General features: G+C 45.5%; 1 protein-coding gene and 1 long non-coding RNA gene across 3 annotated transcripts in view; both read left to right on the forward strand.

Moving 5' to 3' along the window:
* WWC2 (WW and C2 domain containing 2) overlaps positions 1-19764 on the forward strand; it is a 262307-nt gene that overhangs the window by 1129 nt on the left and 241414 nt on the right. The window lies entirely within an intron of this gene.
* Positions 1-19764, forward strand: part of LOC127487360 (uncharacterized) — a 96600-nt gene continuing 76836 nt past the window's right edge. Inside the window, exon 1 of the long non-coding RNA XR_007914156.2 lies at positions 1-19764. This exon is cut by the window's right edge and continues 44119 nt beyond it. This is a non-coding gene — a long non-coding RNA (uncharacterized lncRNA).

A 19764-nucleotide genomic window follows, 5' to 3' on the forward strand; every position in this document is an offset into this window, starting at 1 on the left:
AGGAGCCGATTTTACTTACTTATTTTGGTAACAACTCATTTCATTCCTGCCTGGAGGCCAAGAGAAGCCGAATAGAATTCTCGTCTAAGGAGTTCAGGAGCTGAAGTTGAGCTGAGCGTTCACAAGTGTGCTTCATCCCAGGAAAGTTTCCCACAATTATTGTAGTAATAATAGGAGGGATCTCTAATTGTAAGTGTAAATAATATATCATTGAGGATAACTTCTGTTATTTCTGGAAATTCTTTCACAACTTTCTCTAGAATGTGGCTTTAGGAGTTTTTAACCCTTCTTAGGTGCTTCTAGTAAACATTCCTGGATTTTTTTTTTTTCCAGTTTGAAACCGAATTGTTTTCCTTCTTCATATTCGCAGGTACTTTTCTCATAGGAACATTGTCTTTGAACGCTGTTAAAAAGCAGCGATAAGAAAGCCCTAAATGGCATTATAAATTTATGGAACAGTCCTCGTTACATTATCCATGAAGGTAGCGGTTTAAGTTTCCCTCCTGAAGTGAGGAAAGGCACCTGGGCTGAGGTTCCGTCTGGTCACAGCCTGTTGCTGGCTTGATGAAAGTTAGCACAAGCATCACACCTTCGCAGCCTCTCCCAGCATATTAGCTGTCATAAACTTCACGCTGCAAGCCAGCTATGTGACTTGTGCAGTTGCACTTTGAAACTACTTAGCAGATAGTAAATGTCAGTGCTGATGCTGTGCACCCCGCAGAGGCATGGAAGGCACCTGTATCAATATTTGACTTTTACAGTTGTGCGGTAATTCTTTCTGGTCTTGGGTACCTGCGGAGTTTCTGATAATTGAAATTGCAGCGCATTCTTGAAATAATTTAGACGTTTTAGTTTCTTCTGCTATGATTTTCATGTTTTATTCTGACTCCTCGTTGGTGCTTACCAGAAGGGATTACAAGAACATGTAATGCCTGGGTAAAACAAATAGAAAGTGAAGTAAGCTTAAATGCCTTGGCTTATCCCTGTCACTACTACTTTCAAAAATAAGGCATGTCCTTCATTTTAAACGTTTTTTTATTTCCTAAAGATTTATTTATTTTGAAAGTCAGCATTACAGAGAAAGAGGGAGAGACAGAGATCTTCCATCCACTGGTTCACTGCCCAGGTGGCTGCAATGGCCAGCTCTGGGCCAGGCTGAAGCCAGGAGCCAGGAGCTTCCTCTGGGTCTCCCACATAGGTGGTGGGCCCAAACACATGAGCCATCTTCTGCTGCCTCTCTCAGACCATTAGCAGGGAGCCGGATCAGAAGTGGAGCAGCTGGGATGTGAACTGGTGTTCACATGGGATGCCAGCCTCATGGGTGGTGGCTTTACCTGCCAGTCTACAACACTGGCCCCTAAACTTTTAATAATATTAGCAATTAATATGATTTTATTTTCAGGAAACTGGGTAACCATTTTTTTGGTGGTAGTAGGCAGAAGTGGGGACAGTTTTGACTAAGATGACTTGTTATTCCAATTTTCCTTGACACTGTTGGGTCTTTATTTGGAGATACAGATTTGACTGATTATGAATATTTCCAGCTTACAGTATTACAGTTTTAAATTATGTTCTGTGAGGTGAGAGTCACTGTAACATACTCAGTTTAAATTTGCTTATGTTTTGTTTTAGGGCGGCAACAAAGTGACTTAAGTTTTCCTACATTGTGTAAGGGGTGATGGGAGAGGATATTTGGAGTAACTGTTAATTCTTGTCAATTTTGTTACACACAGTAAACAATTGGAAAGAGGTGTCATACAGGCTAGTTGGAATATGTAGATTGTTAGGCCTCAAATTACACAAATCCTGAAAATAAAAAGTCTGCTAGACTATGGGTCTGGTGGACTTTTGACCATTGGTCACCTTGATTTCCTCATATTTGTTATGCTACTGTGTTCAGAAAAAATTTTGTGTTTTCCATAGTCTGTCAGAAATTGTCAAGTGTTTCTAATTGTATGGAATTAGAATTTAGGGGAGGCTGGAGGATTTTACAGGTACATAATTTCATACAAGAATTGTGACGCTGGAGTACTGAAGCATTATTGTCAAATACTTTTAAGCTTTTGGAAGTAGATGACATAAAGCAAGCCTTGTTGGGATGTGAGTAAAGATTTTTCTCTCTTGGGCCGGTGCTGTCATGTGGTGGCTTAAAGCCCCAGCCTGAAGTGCCGTCATACCATATGGGAGCCGGTTTGAGTTCTGGCTGCTCTTCCGATCCAGCTGTCTGTTAATCACGGGAAAGCAGCGGAGGATGGCCCAAGACCTTGGGCCTTCTGCACCCACTTGGAAGACCCAGAAGAAGCTCCTGGCTTCTGGCTTTGGATTTGCCCAGCTCCTGCCATTGAGGCCATTTGGGGAGTGAACCAGTGGATGGAAGACCTCTCTCTCTCCATCTCTTTCTCTGTCTACCTCTCTCTTTAACTCTTTAAAAAAAATTAACAAAAAATTTGAAAAGATTTTACTCTTCTACCATTTACAAATCGAGTAAGTTTAGATGAGTTTGAGTCTTTTAAACCTTCATATTTCAACTCTAAAGTGAGGGCTATGCTGCCTACCTCATAGGTTGTAGTGTTGACATTCCTGTTTAGGAACTGAGTGATGGTTCAGGTTACTTCTGAAGATAGTAGATAGACTGGCAACATGTTCCTTAGTGTACTAGCCACTGTGCTAAGCTCTGTGAGATCTTATTTTATTCTTCTATTAGTCTTTTTAAATTTGTTTATTTGAAAGGCAGAATTACAGAGAGAAAGGGGGAGAGAGAGGTCTTCCATCTGCTGGTTCACTCCCCAAATGGACATAACAGCTGGAGCTGGGCCCATCCGAAGCCAGGAGCCAGGCACTTCCTCTGGCCTCCCACATGGGTGCAGCGCCCAAGGACTTGGGCCATCTTCTACTGCTTTCCCCGGCCTTAGCAGAGAACTAGATTGGAAGTGGAACCACCAAGACTCGAACTGGTGCCCATAGGGGATGCCGGCTCTGCAGGTGGTGGCTTTACCTGCTATGCCACAGTGTTGGCCCCCTTCCATTAGTCTTAAAAGGTGATATTTAAATTGGCTGGCTACAGATGATAAATTGAGTCACAGAGAAATTGCCATTGCTGGTAAGTGGAGCTAGGATTTGAAGTCAGTCTTGACTGTCTAAGCTGGTGTCTTTTTTTTTTTTTCCCAGTTTATTTTATTTGAAAGACCAACCAATAGAGAAAGTCTTCCTTCCACTGGTTTACTCCCCAGTTGCCTGTAACAGCAAGGGCTGTGCTAGGCAAAAGCCAGATGTAAGGCACTCTATCCAGTGTGGGGAGCAACCCGGACTGGACTGAGTTACTGGAATTAAGACTTATTCTATGCATCTGCTCTCCCACAATATGGCGCTGGGAGAGGAGAAAACAGCTTCTACACAGCTGCCTCCAGTTCAGCCAATAAACTGTAGGACCTGCTCCTGATTGGAGGAGAGCAGCGTACTCGGCGTGTGGGCAGCCGAGCACGGATTGGCGGAGGAGGACTATAAAGGAGGAGAGAGACGGCATGCACCAGGAACATCTAAGGGGAACACCTGTGCAGCCCCCGAGAGAGCCGGCCGGCGGTGTGCCGCTCCCCTGCGGAAGTGGGGAATGTGGCCAGGGGGAACCGCCCTTCCACGGAGGTGGAAGGGATGGTGGCCAACCCGGGAAGGACCAGCAGCCAACCCGGGAAGAACCAGCAGCGAACCCGGGGAGGGCCGAGCAGACGAAAGAACAGCGCAGGGTCCTGTGTCGTTCCTCCGCGACGAGTGGGAGCGACATAATGGTGCCGTGACTCGGATATGAAGCCTAGGCAGGACTTAGTGTCGTTCCTCCACGAAGAGGGGGAGCGACAATCCAGCTCTCCCTCGTGGGTGACAGGGTCCCAAGTACCAGGGCCATCATCTTCTGCCTCCCAGGGTGTGCGTCAGCAGAAAGCTGGATCAGAAGTAGAGGTGGAACCTGATCCCAGGCCCTCACTATGGGATGTGGGTGTCAAGCACCACAGTACTTGCCCCGCAACTTGCCTTCTTAGCCATTCCTCTAGGCTGCCTTTACCCCTGAGCGTGCTGAGAGGTCTTTGGGTGGAGTTCATGGAGGGGCAGAACCTCTTTGCCCAGCGTTGGTTTTCCAGGCTGCTTGCCCAGTCTTATCCTAATAATAATAATCTGCCTGTCTATTATTCCTTGCCCCTTCTTCCCTGAGTGCCAGGTCTCCAGGAGTGGTACTTTGCAGGAGGACCTCCTCAGTGATCTCTTCTTTTGCTCTCCATGGACCTTTGATTGTACCAGTTGGTGTTTGTGGTAGGCCACAGATCATAGCCAAGTGGTCCGGTCCTTTAAAAAAAGAAAACCACACAAACATAGACAACAAAGATGTTTTAGGTAACATGGTGCCTAGCTGGGTTTATTCCAAGTTATTGTGTCAACCTGAGAGAGGAATTCAAGGCAAAGATGGAGATAGAGGTGCAGGAAAGTAGAATTTAGTTAAAGGGATTGTGTACACTCCGATGTGCAGGCACCATGTCTCCATGAGGAAAGAATGGGGGCTGTCCCCAGGAGTTTGGGTGGTCCCTTCATAGTGGAGGGGATGATGCCCTAATTGAGTAGTCGAATGGGATAGAGTTTGGGCTGGACCTTGGTAAGCAGCAGTCTCCAAGAAGGTCTCATGGTGACTCCACATGGTCATCATGGCATCTCCCGCATGAAGGGAAGTGAGGCTCAGGTGCATGATGGGTCTCTGTATGCTGAGCCTGGAGCCATGTTGGGTTGGCATGGAAGAGGGGGTGGGGTTTTAGGTGGTACAGGGCTGCTGGCATCTCTCAGCTCCTTGTCATTCACTAACTCCCTGCCTAGCTCACATCATTTTCGTACTCAGAAACTTTCTTCCCTTAATCTTTAGGGAGATTGATAGAGGAAGGTCACTCTTGTGTGTCTTCCTCATGCTGAAACAGAGCATTGTCCCTGCCTAACCAAGAATGAAGATCCCTTGCTAACTGATCTAGAGATTTTGTCTGAGGAGCCGGAGGTTTGCCACCAGGCTGGCAATGGCTAGAGTCCCTTCATGTCCATCATTTTTGCGAGAAACTGTTGAATTCTGAAAGAGACAGATCTGACAATTAATATGAGTACAGCTGGGCAAAGAAGAAATGAGGGTGGGAACCATGTCAGAAAAGGGAGAGTACTTCTTACTGTTTCCCAGGTGATGGAATTGACCAGCTTCATTTACCAGAATCATAGCACTGCTCGGCTTGTTTATAGATCCTCTTGACATTTCTTTCCATCAGTACAGTGTTAATGTAAATGTAACAGGTTTCTTTAGTCAGTGCACATAGCCTTCCTTGTCCTAACAGTGCACATTTTAGGGCCAGTTAGTTGTCCATGATCACTTCCGCTAGGGAATCCACAGAATTGTGTAGTTGTGGAGCCTGCTCCGTGGTTCAGGATAGGCTGCCCAAGGCAGCAGACGGGCTTCCGAAATGAACTTCATGGACTGTAGCAAGATTTTCTCCCATTGTGGTGGAAGATCGTGTCAGGGTGCGGTTCTCTGAGAGAAATAGAAGATGAGGTGGTAAAGCACTTCAGCTGGAAAGTGCAGCAGCCTTAATGTCTTCACCCAGGGAGAAGTGTAAATGAAAGGCAAACATCTTTTTGTGTTTTTGAAAATATACTTAAGTTCTTCAGTTGACTCAGAAGAGTGAGCAGAATTGTCATCTGGGGGTACCTGTGAAGACTCAACGGGTTGAGGTTTAATTTTTGACAGATGTACCCAGCTCGAAATTTCCTGTAAATTAACTGAAATAGGAGTGTTACGTAGTACCTGATAGAGTCCTTTCCATTTAGGCTATAATTGATCAGCAGGGGAATTCCTGTCTCCAAGATTTTCACAAAACTAGATCTTCATGGGAAGAGTGATTGTGATTGCTGGGATCCATCACCAGGGGAATCTTGTTGCCACATTCAATCAGAGCCTTTTGCATCTGCCCTAAATTGATAATATGCTATATTCGATCATGGATGTCTGAATCACGGAGGGTGTCAGAGCTAAGCCAGGACCTCTATATAATATCTCAAAAGGGCTAAGCTACAGGGTAGCCTTGGGTGCTGTCCTTGTCCTAAGGAGGGCAGGAGGCAATATCTTATGAGCCATGATTCTGAGGTCTCTTGACAAAGTTTGGCCAGAGCCCTTTGAAAGGTACGGTTGGCTCTTTCAGCCACACCTGAAGATTGTGGCCTCCAAAACACCTGGAGATGGTAGGAGGTTCCTAAAGCAGTGGCTGTCTGCTGAGTCACTTTAGAGACAAAGGAGGCTCCATTATCACTTTGGAGAGAACTTGAAAATCCAAAATGTGGGATTATTTGTTTCAGCAGGACTTTGGATACTTTCATACTTTTTCTGTTAGGACTGGGGAAGGCCCTGTCCGTCTTGTGAAAGTACAGGTGAAGGCCGGTGCCGCAGCTCAATAGGCTAATCCTCCGCCTGTGGCGCCGGCACTCTGGGTTCTAGTCCCGGTTGCTCCTCTTCCAGTCCAGCTCTCTGCTGTGGCCCGGGAGTGCAGTGGAGGATGGCCCAAGTGCTTAGGCACTGCACCCGCATGGGAGAACAGGAGAAGCTCCTGGCTCCTGGCTTCGGATCAGCGCGGTGTGCCGGCCGCAGCTGCCATTGCGGGGTGAACCAATGGAAAAGGAAGACCTTTCTCTCTTTCTCTCTCACTGTCCACTCTGCCTGTCAAAAAAAAAAAAAAAAAAAAAGTACAGGTGAAGACTGGTAGACGCATCCGTTTGCCAGGGGCGTGCCAGTAGAGTCTATCTGCAGTGTCCAGCAGGGCACGTTCCTCCCCCTTGTACAGGACCGAGTAAGGGAGCTGGTTTGATGTGGCCACTAGGATTATTTTGCAGACAGAAGGGACAGGATCAGGTTACTTCCCTGATAATAGTATGCAGTCCTCTTCCTCCAAAGACATGTGCATTAGGGCCTCCCCTCTGTGAGCATGATTTTTTTTTTTAAGATTTGTTTACTTATTTGAAAGTGTTACACAGAGAGAGAAGGAGAGGCAGAGAGAGAGAGAGAGAGAGAGAGAGAGATCTCGTATCTGCTGGTTTACTACCCAGTTGGTCGCAACGGCTGGAACTGCGCCGATCCAGAGCCAGAAGCTTCTTCAGGGTCTCCTACGTGGGTGCAGGGGCCCAAGGACTTGGGCCATCTTCTGCTGCTTTCCCAGGTCATAGAGAGAGCAGGATTGGAGTGGAGCAGCTGGAACTCGAACCAGCGACCATATGGGATGCTGGCACCGCAGGCGGCGGCTTTACCCTCCATGCCACAGTGCCGGCCCCTGTGAGCATGATCTTGATTTAAGTCCACTACATGTTAGAATCTTTACTATAACCTCACTGGTGGGTCCATTTCGCAGGTGCGTCATATAATAGGGATTTCCAGCCTTCAATTATGCTGGGATATTACAGCCGTTTCCAGAGCCTCAGTCTTACCTGCCCTGCCAGTGCAAGTTCTTTGATGGTGTGACTGTTCCCCTTTAGGTTTCCCCTGCAGAAGACATCGGCCACTTCCAGAGGCCCCAAAACTATTGAGAGGAGAGCTAAACTCTTCCGCTTGTTTAATGGGAGAGTTTTTTGTAGTCAGTAGGCCTCTTTCTCCAAATTGCTGCATGTGCATGAGGAAAGCATACTTGGCGTCTGTGTAAATATTGACTCTTTGGCCTTTTCCCAGTTTTATGGCTCTAGTCAAGGCAGTAAGTTTGGCCTTCGGGGCTGAAGTGTTAGGTGGCGATTCTTGGGCTTCCACTGCTTGAGTAGGATCTACTATGGCATGTTCTGCCTTTTTCTGACCCTTCCTTCATGAAAGTCTTGCCATCAGTGAACCATTTACCATCTGGTTTTCCAGAGGTTCATGCTGTAGATTAGGCCTACCAGATTACATCTGTACTGTGGTCTACACAAGAGTTAGCCACTGGTGTCTTTTAATCTCTGGAACTCCTTGTACCTGGTATGGAGGCTGACCTAAAGTTAGCTTGGTGTTTTTCTACCAAGAATTCAGTGGCAGCAGCTGCGCTTAAGCATGCTGGCCTCCTGCGGCCTCTGAGTCTAGTTGTTTAGGAACGTAGGCCACTGGTCACAAGACTGAGTCCAGCTTTGGGGTGAGTATACCCAGGCCTGTTCCTTACTTTTCTGCTACAAACAGGGTGAAGGGCTTGTCTAGATTGTGGATTCTCTAGTACATGGGCCTTTGTCAATAAATCCTTAATCTTTCACAAGGCCTCATATTGTCTTCCTGTCTGTTCAGGTGGGTCAGTGTCACAACCCTTTGAGGTCTCATACAAAGTTTGACCATCAACCCAAATCCTGGAATCCTAATCTAGCACAAGCCTGCCATTCTCAGGAGTGTTCTCACTTGTTTCTTTATCTGCAGCGGCCCTATCCATAGTATAGCTTTCTTTCATTTAAAAAGAGAGGACATGATTTCCCTGGGTCAAGGTTAGTTTCTGTGTGGAGATCTGCATTTTTGCTATGTTCATCCTTCTAAGAAAGTTTAAGACCTGGATTTTTTATTTAAGTAGAAATATCTTTATTAGGAAACATGATATAAATGATATTCTTTCTTCATGGAGGAATTTGTTTAATTGTTTTAACTAAGGTGGAGAGGCAGTGGTGTTTGGAGTATGCATTCCAGAACTGAGATAGCTACTTTCGTGGTGGATGGTGTTTTCATCTGAGTCCTCCTTAGAGGGATTGTCGATGCATATATCATCTACATATTATAGAGTGGCTTTGGTCTTAATTGGAACTTCCTAAGTTACTTTGTGAGGACACTGCCGAATAGATGAGATCTACCCCTAAAGCCCGAGGAAGGACTGTCTAGGTATACTGTGGAGTATTTGAGGATGGATCAATTCAGTCAAAGGCAGATAGGTACTGGGATTCTGGTGTAACAATAATCAGAAGGTGACATCCTTCAGATCTAGGGCTGTGAACCAAGACACGCCTTCTAGTATCTGAGTTAAGGTAGTGAAGGGATTTGGTACAGTAGGATAAAGTGGGAGGACTGCCTCATTTATAGAGACTGTTAAAAGGGAATTGGCATGGAAACAGGACTCCATGGTTGAGAAATTTACCAATCAAGGGTTGGAGTCCCCACTTAGCTTCTGGATTTAAGGGGTACTGGTGTCAATGAGGACATGTTGTCTTGTCCTTTAAGAAGACTATGATGGCAGCAGCATATGTGGCCTGATCCCTGACCTGTGGATCTACTCTATATTGGGTTTCAGCAGGGAGATCATCCAAGCTGGGACTTGTCTCAGTACAATAAGCATCATAACAAAAGATTTATTAGACTTAAGAGTGATTAATCTGAGAGAAGTACTCAAGGATAGCAAGTCTTGCCAAGTAAAGGAGTTGGACATTTTGACATCACCAAAAACTGATGGGAGATATCTCTGACAAACCAGAGGCAAAGGAAATTTTCCAGAGTGAAGCTTGCTGTCAACTATCTAATGACGCAGCTCTTTGAGGGTAGGGATACCACATAGGAATTTCATACAGAGTAAGTGGCTCCCATATCAATTCAAAAATCAGTACTTTTACCTGTGACATTCAGGGTCATGGGGAGCTCTGGAAATGAGAAGTATATATGGGTTGTGGGTGTCACCTGAGTCCCTGGACCCTTTCATTCTCAGATAAGGACATGAAGGGAACTGTGAGGCCAGGGTAGTCATGTTTCCAGTAACCCCTCCCTCCCTTAGATCTTTATTTATGTATTTGAGAGGTAGAGTTACAGACAGTGAGAGGGAGAGACAGAGAGAAAGGTCTTCCATCTGCTGGTTCACTCCCCCAAATGGCTGCAGTGGCTGGATCTGAGCCAATCCGAAGCCAGGAGCCAGGAGCTTCTTCTGGGTCTCTCACATGGGTGCAAGGGCTCAAGTACTTGGGCCATCTTCTACTACTTTCCCAGGCCACAGCAGGGAGTTGGATCGGATGTGGAGCAGCTGGGACTTGAGCAAGCAGCCATATGGGATGCCAGCACTGCAGGTGGCGGCCTTACCCAGTACGCCACAGGGCTGCCCCACCCCCATTTTTTTTTTTTCTTTTTTAAGATTTATTTATTTCATTTGAAAGAGTTAGAGAGAGAGATCTTCCATCCACTCTTTCACTCTCCAGATGGTCCCAATGACCAGGGCTGGGCCATGCTGAAGCCAGGAGCTTGGAATTCTGTCCAGATATCCCACGTGGGTGCTGGGGACACAAACACTTGGGCTATCCTCTGCTGCTTTCCTAGGCACATTAGTAGGGAGTTGGGTCATAAGTGTAGTAGCTGAGATTTGAACCAATACCCATATGGAAGGCCGGCATTGTAGGCAGGGGCTTAACCTGCTGTGCCACAGTGCTGTCCTTCTCTTGGTTTGTCATCTGTTGTCCCTCCTGGATTGGCCATGAGATCGCTGGGCACTGTTTACAGTGACTTCTATTCGATGAGCCTGTTATCTTAGCCATTTCCCATTTTGGGACACCCTTTCCTCTTTAACCTTGTCTCTGTTATTAAAACACTCCCAAATGGCATATCCAGCATCGAGAGTTTGGGGTTCCTTGGCCAGTTTCTGAAGCTTTCTCTGAATAAGTGGGATTGACTGGTTAAATGGATGAGAAGTAGGATCTGCCCTTCATGAGTGCTAAGATCTATGTTAGTATATTTCTTTTGGGTCTCTATCAGCTGTCCATGGAATAACACTGGATTCTCTTCATTCTGTTGTTATCTCCCTAGCTTTGTCAAACTGGTAAGTTATACATTTCCGCATTGCATATGGTAGACAGGTAACCATATGGTCTGGGTGCTTTAAATTCTCTGGACTTCTTTGACAGCTCCAATCAGATTGTGTTTGTGGGACTGCCATAGCTCCCAGAGCTTATTGGCCTGGCTACTGAGCTACCAGAGAGTCAGCATGAGCTTGGGCCTCAGACCAGATATGCTGTTTCTCTTCTGGGTGCAAGAAGTGGATAAGACAATGTGTAGATCAGTACAGGTTAGGTTAAAGGCCAGAGTTAAGACCTGAAACTCCTAAGGAAACTTGTAGGATTTTTTGGAAATCTGCCTAGGTTTTGTTTACCATGAACTAGGACGGTCACGAAGAAAGGGATATGTACTCTAGATTTTTTTCAGCATCCCTATTCTCTATGTCAGGGGACAAAGCTTACTTGTACTGAGCTGGAATCCCACTGCCAGGGATTCCAAGTTGGGCTGCCTCTGATAGAGGGGGACAGGATGGGCTGTAGAGTGGAGGCCATGGGTTAATAGGAGGTGAAGAAGAATTGAAGTACTAAGAGAGCAGGGACATATTAGCGCCCACAGCTCCTTCTAAGAGTGAGTTCTTGGAAGAGTGCCATAAAGGCCTCAAGGTAAGGGATTTCTGACTGTCTTTGCTGCGTCTTATGGAAGAGGTCAACTTAAAGTTGGGTTTAATCCTGTTTAGTGGCCAGGTTTTTCCATGCTCTCATTTATATTGTGGCCAGACAATATTGTAAAAGAAAATACACTTCTTGTTGTCTAGAACATCTAGTCCCAGAGTTTCCCAGTTACTGAGTAGGCACAGTAGAATGGATGTAGAGTTACATGTACCTGGAAAAGCCTCGTTGTAACCTAGGGAGAGAATAGAAAGGCCTGGGTTCATGGAAGCCCCATGTCACTCCCAGGCATTTGTGTGGAACTCTGGGGCTCTTGAGGACTCGGTCTGGCCACATCCAGGTGTGGACATGCCCTTTTCACGCCGCGGGTGTCCCCAATGCCCCTTAGGGATTGCTTTTAGACCCAACATCCCAGGTCTTGAGTGCAGTCCATGTTGCCTGAGTGTCTTCAGACCCTTCACCTCTCCCAGGTGTTGCCTCAAGTTCTGGGACTCTACCATGCCCAGTTTTTGTCACAAACCCTGGGGCTTCAGTCAGGAGGTGGGGAGGATTCTGCATGAGAGATTCTAAGCCTCCGTTTTAATGCTTTGGCAAAGTGCAGCCTGCTTAGTGCCCTAGGTCTAGCTAGTAGCACCATGATTGTGTTTGCCATTCAAATTGAATGAGAGAAAGCTAGTTTAGGAATGGGCAGTGGCCGAAAATGGAAAAGAGAAGCAAGGGGGAAAAACCCTCTAGAGCAGCCCTGCCAGGTACATAGTACCTTCCTTGACTGGAACCAGAAGCCAGTGCCTGGGGTCCTGGAAGCTACAGTCCCACTGGCCATCCATGGACTTGACCCTCCAAAGGGCCTCTGGCCATGCCTGCTGCATCGGCTTATTGCCCCACAAAGATGCCAAGCAGGCCATTGGGGCTCAGGCTGGCTGACATTGCTAGGGAAGGATGCTGGTGTGCATACCCCATGCAAGTCCTGCTGGATCCAGAAGCCAGTGGCCTGAAATCCAGTTGGAAGCTAAATCTGTCAACGGAGTGTCTAGACCCTCCCTCTGAAAGCTGGATCAGGAAGCAGGGTGCTGGCCCCTCCTCTGGAAGCTGGAAATAGGAGTCTGGTGCAGACATCCGGATGCCTGGGAACACACCTCTTCAGCTCCACCCCATTCAGTTCCTTTCTCCTCTATCCCCAGGAGGGAAGCAGGGAGGAGGGACCCTTGTTGGCAAGTGGTGAATGGTGACCACATATTCATCCAGGGGCCCTGAGGCCTATGTGGGTGTATTGAGGTTGGCTCTAAAGACTAGCTGGGCCACCTCCAGAAAGCCCACTGGTGCCTGTGTACTGCGGGTGACCAGACGCCGAAACCCCCTGCCCTGCCGAGAAGCTAAAAGTTGGCTCCTCTTGCTGCATTTGTGGTGGAGAGGCCAAGCTCCAGAGACCCAAGGGATCCGGTGGGAGTGTGGCTTGCATCCCCCTTCTCCTCCAGGGCGTTTCCCCTCCCCTGCTTTTGTTCTAGAGTGTGCTTAGTGTTGACCTGGTGCTCCCTTCCATCAGGTTTGCCCCTGGCTAGGATCCATGTGGCATTTCACTTCTACAGGCTAGTACTGACTCCCCTTGACTGAGGCAGGGAAAAGAAGTCTGAGTTTAGCATTTCAAAGGCTTGTGCAGGTGCTGGAAAAGAGAAAAGAAAAAAGAACAAAACCCTGAAGTGCAAGAGACAGAAGTTGAATTATACTCACCAACTGATACTTGTATAAGGTCCAGTTCCTGCTCCCTCCCTCTTGGCTGGCTCACCACTTTGTGTTGGGGGGAATGGGCTCCCTGATGGGTTTATTCCAAGTACAATGTTTCAATACAGGAGAATTCAAGGCAGAGACAGAGGGGTTTGGGAAAGCAGGCTTTAATTGAAGGGATAACACATACCCAGTGTAGAGGCACTCTCTCTGTTGAGGAAAGAGTGGTGGCTGCTCCCACCAAAGTTTGGGTTGTTCCGTTATATGTGGTAGGTGGTGGTGCCCTAATTGAATGTTAAGATGAGGCAGAGTTTGGGCAGGGCTTTAGTGCATGTGGGGATCTCCAGGAAGGTGTCACTGTGCCTTCCTGTGGGGTGTAGTATACATGTCATCATGGCCTCTCATGTATGAGGGGAAGTGAGACACAGGGTCATGATGGGGAATGGGCTTGCTGAGCCTGCAGCCCTGTTGAATCAGCATAGAAGGGCTTGGGTTTTTAGGTGGTGCAGGCTGCAGCAAAAAGGTTGCTGGCAGTCTCTCAGCGCCTTGTTGTTCACCAGCTCCCTGCCTAGCCCACATCAGATTCATTGCCTCTTGGAGGAGTTGGGGGCTAAGGTGTGAAGGCCTCAGATAGGCAAAGTGGTTTTATGAACTCCCAGTTGAATTTTGCTCATTTTTCACCCTTGGATTGAATGTTACTAAGAGATACAATTTTGTCTAGCTGAGCTTTAAAGATTTTACTGTGCAGAGTGACTTCATGTTGAAATCTGCTAGTGGACCCAAATCTGTGCCTCTTGGATAGAGTCCAGTGTTGAGCAACCCATGCCTCATAATTACAAAGACAGAATCCTGGGAGGTGGCAAGCTTGAGGCCTAGGAGGAAGGGGATGCCAGCTGGGTGTGTCATTGATGTCAGAGTTAACTCTTGGCCTACCGCCCCCAGTGTGTGGCACATGATTAGGATGTGAGGAGCTCTGTATGCTCTTTCTTTCTTTTCTTTTCTTTTTTTTTTTTTTTTATTTGACAGGCAGAGTTAGACAGTGAGAGAGAGAGAGAGAGAGAGAGAGAGAAAGGTCTTCCTTCCATTGGTTTACTCCCCAAATGGCTGCCATGGCCAGTGCTGCGCCGATCCAAAGCCAGGAGCCAGGTGCTTCCTCCTGGTCTCCCATGCGGGTGTAGGGACCCAAGTACTTGGGCCGTCCTCCACTGCCTTCCCAGGCCAGAGCAGAGAGCTGGACTGGAAGAGGAGCAACCAGGACTAGAACCTGGCGCCCATATGGGATGCCGGTGCCACAGATGGAGAATTAACCAAGTGAGCCACGGTGCCGGCCCCCTCTGTATGGTCTTTCTTTCAAAGTAAGTAATGTTGATCAACCCATTTTTTTTTTTATTAAGTATTTCATTATTTATTTGAGAGGTAGAGTTACAGACAGTGAGAGGGAGAGACAGAAAGGTCTTCTGTCTGTTGGTTCACTCCCTAAATGGCTGCAATGGCCAGAGCCCCGCCGATCCGAAGCCAGGAGCTTCTTCCTGGTCTCCCATGTGGGTACAGGGGCCCAAGGACTTGGACCATCCTGTACTGCTATCCCAGGCCATAGCAGAGTGCTGGATGGGAAGAGTAGCAGCCAGGACTAGAACTGGGGTCCATATGGGATGCTGGCGCCACACGTGGAGGATTAACCTACTGTGCTGCGGCGCAGGCCTGCTGACTGCTTATTATTGCTTCATTGTGTCTTTTGAACATGGTGGGTGTTAAATAAATATAAGTTAGTTCCGTTAATAAGACAGTTTGTTGAAATTACTGAAAGAATGTTGGTTGAGGTACTGTCTTATTTCCTCTTTCTTCTTAATACTTCCATAACCACCAACAGCCAGAGAGCTGGTTTTACTGTTAGATTAAAAATGAGGAGAAAATTGAGCTATTTCCTTTTAAATACTGGTGTAAATGTATGAATTACTCATAAGAGCAAAGAAAACTAAATCAGACCTGATAGCCTTCACCAACACTGCCATGGTCATATGGTATGGAAATTGTTCCTTTTAGCAGGGTCAGAGTCTGGGTGCCAAGTGGTTACTGTGAATTCTTTGAGTGATTATGGTATTTGAAGTGTGGAGAAGTTGTTACAAGGGGATTTTTAAAAAATCACCTTGAAAAGCACAAAATTAAACTATGCCGTCTTCTAAACATTCCCAAAGAATTATTTCTTGTTTTCAACATAGTTTGTGCAGTGTGTTCTGGAGTAAACAGTACTTAGGATATTTGGGTGACTAAGACTTGCTTAGTGACTTAAGTCCATAGTTTATAGTTTAATTTTGTTGGAATTCAGGAAAATAATTGCCTTTTCAGAAAAAAAAATGTTATTTACCAATATTTTGTTTTGAATTGCAAATCACTGTTTGCAGCCATTGTGACACGGGGCCTTCTAGTAAGCCAGTATTTAAGTTTCCTGGTGTACTAGGAAAAGGGTGGAAGCTGCCTGCAGGCCACACACTGCTTTGCATGTGGTGCTTCCTGCTTAAGTAAATGTGTGTGGGACAGTGAGGCTGTCACTGTAGAGAGGCATGTCCATCTTCGTCTTGTTCATGTGGAAGTTATTGAAATAGTAGGAAGCAGTGTTGGCCCTGTTATGCTGTAAATACCTTAGTAGGCCTTGGGCCTATGAGGTTGATGGAAATTGGTTGAAATGATCTCTTGTTAGAATTTTGTACTAACTACTTCTTCCATTTTGAAACTCTTGATATAAGGAAAAATTACTACAGAAGTATGTAAAATAGAAAATGATTTTTTTAAAGGGACAGTGTAAGTTATGGGTTAAAAATGATTTACCAAAATACAGGTTCAGAATGTTTTCAATGTTTTGTCCCAATTATTTACTTATTTTTACTTAAATGAAAAATTGCATAACATAAAATTCACCATTTTAACCATTTTATAGTATATTTTCAGTATATTTATAATGATGTGCAATCATAACCACTATATAATTTCTGAACATCTTCATCATCTCCAAAATAAACACTATACATATTAAGAACTTAGTCCACATTTTCTCCCCACTCTCACAGTTTTTGGCAATAGACTTTGTCTTTAGATTTATCTAGTGTGGACGTTTTATATGGAATAATACAGTATGTGTCCTTTTGTGTCTGGCTTCTTTCACTTGGCATGATGTTTTCAAGGTTCCTGTATGTGGTAGCAGGTATCAGTACATTCTTTCCATGGCCAAATAACATTCCATGTGTGGACACACTGTATTTTGTTTATCTATTCATCATCCGTAGGTTGTTTGGGTTCTTTTCACATTTTGGCTATTGAGAACTATGCTCCTGGGGTTTATACCTAGAGATGGAATGACTGACTGGGTGATATGTTTAACTTTCACGAAACTGCCAAACCTGTTTTTACTCTGACTACAACCCTTTGACATTCCTACCAGCGACATAGGAATGTTTCAGTTCTTCTACATCCTTGACAACAGGTATTTTGTTTTTTAAAGCTATTCTTGCTGATGTGAGTTGGAATCTTATTGTGGTTTTGATTTGCATTTCCTTCTTCAGAATTTTTTTCCTCTCTTTATTTTTGAGATAGCAATTTGCACCATAGTCAAAGGCTAAATTCTGCACTAAGGCTTCAGAATGTTTTGATAGCCTTTGTTTGGCCCAGTCCTTCCCCTTTCATTCTAGCGTTTTACAGCCATTGGCAATCTTTCCACCTTTCTGTGTTCTCTCACTGTTGATCAAGACAGAGGTAAGAGGAATTAGAAGCTCTTTTTAGTCTCACATTGTTCTTCCATTTCCCTCACAAGTGACTGCTCTGAATTAAAAGTTTTATATTTATTTATAATCATCTAAGGGACACAGCAGCAGAGAGACAGAGCAAGAGATCTTTCATCCACTGATTCATTCTCCCAAATGCCCACAACATCCAGGGTTGGGCCAGGCCTAAGCCAGGAGCCTGGAACTCCATCTGGGTCTCCCATGTGGGTGACAGGAACCCAAATACTTGAACCATCATCCTCTGCCTGCCAGGGTGCACATTTTGAGGAGGCTGGAGGGGCTGCCATTGTGGTGCAGTAGATTAAGCTGCTATTTACAACACCAGAATCCTGTTTGAGTGCCAGTTTGAATCTCAGCTCCTCTGCCTCCCATCCCGCCCCCTGCTAATGGGCCTGGGAAGGTAGCAGATGACACAGATGCTTGGTCCCCAACATGTTTGTTGGAGACTTGGTTGGGGTTCCTGACTCCTGGCTTCAGCCTGGCTCAGCTCTGGCTGTTGTGGCCACTTAGGAGGAGAGGGGCAACTAGTGGATGGAAAAGTCTCCTTTCTTTTTGTCTTTCCCTCTCTCTCTGTAACTCTGCCTTTCAAGTAAATAAATAAATCTTGAAAAAAATAAGGAGACTGATCAAAGCAGAGTGGACACTCGAATCTGGGTACTCCAATGTGGGATGCAGGCATCCCAAGTGGTATCTTAATTGCTAGGCCAAATGCCTGCCTGTGAATTATTTTAACAATGATACTGTATATATAATCAGTAGTTTTTATTGTATTAAACAGCTAGATCATCTGGGCTCTGCATATAGAAAGATGAATATCATTTGGTTCCAGCTCAACTTGCTTACAATCTAGCTTGCATAATCAGTGTTTAAAAGAAAGTAAGTTTGAGTATTGACCATTGTATTTCTCTGTATCCATTGGTTCATCTTAATGGGTGCCTTCTTTCTGAATATTGAGAGGAACTAAAAGTAGAATATACTGGCAGAATATTCATACATATTAATTTTATTTTCATCTTAAATATATATGTTATGAGACATCTGTCTGAATCATGAAGATAATGAGTCATGCTGTGTCATGTTATGGGGCAGGCATTTGATGCAGGCATTAAGTCACCACTTGGGACTCCTGCATCGCCTGTGGGCGTGTCTGGTTTGAGTTCTGGCTCCTCTGTGTCCCATCCATCTTCTGCTGATATGTACCTACTAGGCAGCAGGTGATGCCTGAAGTACTTGGGTTCCTGATACCCATATGGGAGTCCCTGGTGGAGTTTGGGACTCCTGGATTCAGCCTGGCTTGTGCCTAGCTGTTGTGGGTATTTGGAGAGTGAACCAGTGATCTCTCTTTGTTTCTCTTAAAAAAATAAATTGAGAAAAAAATTTCCTTAAGATTATTAAATTCATTTTTAATAATTAAAAAAGTTACAGCACTCCTGGTAGATACTGCCTCAGCCAGGTGTTCAAGGGAAGCATCAAAAGGGTAAGTCAGGTTGACATGCCCCTGATGTGATGTGTTGACAATGGTGTTTTACCCCAGTCTACTCATAAGAAAAAACCCTACTAAATTTCAGTGGAGGGACAGTCTACCAGTATGCCTTAAACCTGTCAAGGACCTCAAAAACAAGGAAAGTTCTGCGGGAGAGGGGAGGGGTGCGGGTGGGAGGGAAGTTATGGGGGGGAAAAGCCATTGTAATCCATAAGCTGTACTTTGGAAATTCACATTCATTGAATAAAAGTTAAAAAAAAAAAAAAAGGAAAGTTTGAGAAAATGTGGCAGCCAGGAGAAGTCTAAGATGTGATGACTGAATGTGGATGGGATCCTGGAACAGAAGAAGAACAGAGATCAAAGCTTTGGAAACCTGAAGGAAGTATGGATTTTTAGTTAATAATAATATGTCAGTATCCATTAATTTTAAAGACTTATTTATTTGAAAGAGAGGTAAGTTCCAACCGTTGATTTACTCTCCAAATGCCTGCACCAGCCAGGGCTGGGCCAAGTCAAAATCAGGAGCTAGCAACTTGGGCCATCTTCTACTGCCTTCCCACGCCATTAGCAGGGAGCTGGATCAGAAGTGGAGCAGCCGAGACTGAACCAGCATTGAAGATATTGCAGGCAGCAGCGTAATCCACAGCACCACATGCCAGACCTTAGTTCATTAATTTTTTTTTTTCTTTTTTCTTTTTTTTTTTTTTTTTAAAGATTTATTTTATTTATTTGAAAGACAGAGTTACAGAGAAAGAGACAGAGACAGAGGCAGAGGCAGAGAGAGGTCTTGAGGTCTTCCATCCACTGGTTCACGCCGCAGATGGTCGCAAGGGCCGGAGCTGTGCCGATCCGAAGCCAGGAGCCAGGAGCCAGGAGCCAGGAGCCAGGAGCCAGGAGCTTCTTCCAGGTCTCCCACATGGGTGCAGGGGCCCAAGGACCTGGGCCATCTTCCACTGCCTTCCCAGGCCATAGCAGAGAGCTGGATTGGAAGAGGAGCAGCCGGGACTCGAACCGGTGCCCATATGGGATGCCGGTACTGCAGGCGGCAGCTTTACCCGCTACGCCACAGCGCCGGCCCTAGTTCATTAATTTTAATAAATGTATCCATACTAATAGGGAAAACCGAGTGTGAGACAAAGGGCAGTTCTCTACACTAACTGCATTTTTCCTGTAAATCTAAAACTGTCTTAAAGATAGTTTATTTTAAAGAAATTACAGAAAGCTTAGACAAGATAGTTGGAAATATTTTTCTTTAGTGAAAATGTGACCATGCCGTATAATTATGGTTTGATTTCGTTGGTTTAAGTGAAAAGCAGGAGTTGGGTAAAAAAAAAAAAAAAAAGCCAAGGGTAAAATTGTGGGCTGCAGGTCTCTTGTAGA

This window comes from Oryctolagus cuniculus, chromosome 2 (genome assembly GCF_964237555.1).
Source record: "Oryctolagus cuniculus chromosome 2, mOryCun1.1, whole genome shotgun sequence".
In the NCBI taxonomy this organism is placed as follows: Eukaryota; Metazoa; Chordata; class Mammalia; order Lagomorpha; family Leporidae; genus Oryctolagus; species Oryctolagus cuniculus.